This window comes from Anneissia japonica, unplaced genomic scaffold, assembly GCF_011630105.1.
Source record: "Anneissia japonica isolate Jap-2015-1 unplaced genomic scaffold, ASM1163010v1 scaffold287708_len1499824_cov190, whole genome shotgun sequence".
Lineage (NCBI taxonomy): Eukaryota > Metazoa > Echinodermata > Crinoidea > Comatulida > Comatulidae > Anneissia > Anneissia japonica.
Genome location: NW_022752295.1, coordinates 782,325 through 784,859, shown reverse-complemented (window position 1 = coordinate 784,859; position 2,535 = coordinate 782,325).

Genomic DNA, 2,535 nt, shown 5'->3' with positions numbered 1-2,535 from the left:
TATCACCCTAGGGGGTCCGGGGCATGCCCCCGCGAAATTTGTGTGTTCTGTACGCCCAAAAATAACCTCTGAGGTGTTTTGGGAGATCGATTTTTTCTTTTTCTTTCTTTTCTCATTTTTGCACCTTTCAAAAAGGGGTCCCGGGGCCCTCTAAATCCACCCCTGGGGAGGCTCCTTCTAAAACCTTGATCGCACCGGTACTAATTCCAACAATCATTGCACGTAAAATCCAACAATAACCATTGATGGTACTATTTATATCGAAGGGATCAAAAGGCATACAAGGAACAGACACCCCACTCCCATTCACCCAACACACACATCGGCGGCATTATTTAAGCTAATATATAAAATAATAAATATATGCACATATATACCGATATTTTTGGCATAACTTTTAATAAGTCTTGTGTTTAAAAACCAACGAAAATAAAAACACTCTTGGTAAAAGCTACGGTACTTGTAACGAAACGCACTCATGGCAAAAAGCAACGACACTCGTGACAAAACAAAATTACTTGTTTTAATCAAAATGTAATTTTTAAACTTAAAATATAGAATATTTTTAACGGCATTAAATGATAAGGACAAGTAAAACAAACAAGTATGAACATTAATAATTAACAAAACAAGAATACGTTTTATCATCACAAAATGTCAATTTATTAATCCACAATGGATTACTATAACTATGACATTTACATGAACAAGTTGTTAAATGATGGCACGTTCTATTTTTTACGCAAAATTTTAAAAGAAATGTTTTAGGTGACTTATAAACATTTAAACATAATCCTAAGCATAAGAGCAATTCCACCTCAACTGATACGGTTATTTCGGAAGACCTAACGATCACATCTTAATTCCATGGAAATTATTACTTTTGCATGGATTAACGATTTAACCCAAAATAGAACACAATACAGATAAATTCAGACACAGCATAAAGTAGACCTAAAACTCCGCTATTAACAGGGCCCGTGACAACGAGAATAAACATAGTACGGTGCCCTGTGACATCAACTGAACACTGAAAGGTCCACTGATTAATCTCAGATAAGAAAGTATAATACATACTCCAAGTACAGTATTGAAATACACGCCATCGTGTTGGGATTCAATATTTCGACATTAATTATGTCATATGACATAATTAATGTCGAAATATTGAATCCCAACACGATAGCGTGTCATATGACATAATTAATGTCGAAATATTGAATCCCAACACGATGGCGTGTATTTCAATACTTGGAGTATGTATTATACTTTCTCAACTGAACATGGTTATGTAAGAAACATGGAAAATTAAAATAATGTAAACACAATATGGAGATTTAAAAGAACATTAATTATACAAAAGAGAATGAAAAACGAATTGGATTTTGATACATCATGATCAGTTTTTGGTTTTGAATACAAGCATATGCGGTTGTGCATATATTATATTTGAAGAGAATTATTGTTAGCACCAGAAACAGGGAAACCAATTCCACCACACATTTGTTTAATGAAAATATAGTTAATTTTTATTTTGTACACCTTAGCAAAATAAGCCTAAAGTAACGCTAAATTAATCAACGTAACATTTATTTCTCTTTTTTTCATATATGTACAGCTTTAAATAAAAAAGGTAAATATTAATTTTAGAAGAGAGGCAAAAACCCAAAAAGCAAAAGCTTGTGAAGGGCTGTCTGAATAAAAAAAAAAAAAAAAAAAAAAAAAAAAAATGAGAATTGTGGAAAAAAAAAAAAAAAAAAAAAAAAAAAAACCCAAAAATAGTCAATAAAATGCAGAGATATTTAGTAAAAAAATTAAACTTCAATAAAATGAATACCGTTAAAAAATATCAGTGATTATAAAAATATTTAACCAGGGATAAAAATGAACTTATATTTAGTTTCAGAATTCATGGCTGTATGTAGATATTAGATACTTTTTTAGATTTATCGAGAACAAATTTGTTGATAGGGATTTTTATTAAATTGGTAAAACCTCTAAGCTCCAAAAGCATTCAAACCATAGAGAAATAGAACAGTTCTGTTCTATTTTCAAAAAAAGAGCACTGAATTGCTCAATTAAAAAGATTAAAGAAGTTATTCGTTAAAAAAAAAATCATCGAAAAAAATTCAGTATACTCTGGTTTATGGACGAATTTCTTGAAATTGACAGCAATTCAAAGATCAATTAAAATAATACGGAAAAGAGTTATTGCATCATGTATACATTTCAATTTTCACTTCATGTAATTTTTTATGCACTTACTGTGGAATAATTACATTATGGTGATCCTTCACTAAATTTGCAGTGAGACCAAAACATTGTACCAAGTTTTGTGGTACAGTACTGTATAGTATTACTTTAAAACACAGCAGAAGCCTTGCTGTTAATAACAACAATACAGTATTAACATATAACATAATAACAAGAACAACAACATCATTAATAATAATAATAATTGGTTTCTGTGATGTAAGAAACATGGAAACATTCTAGTAAGTAAACAATATATATATATATATATATATATATACT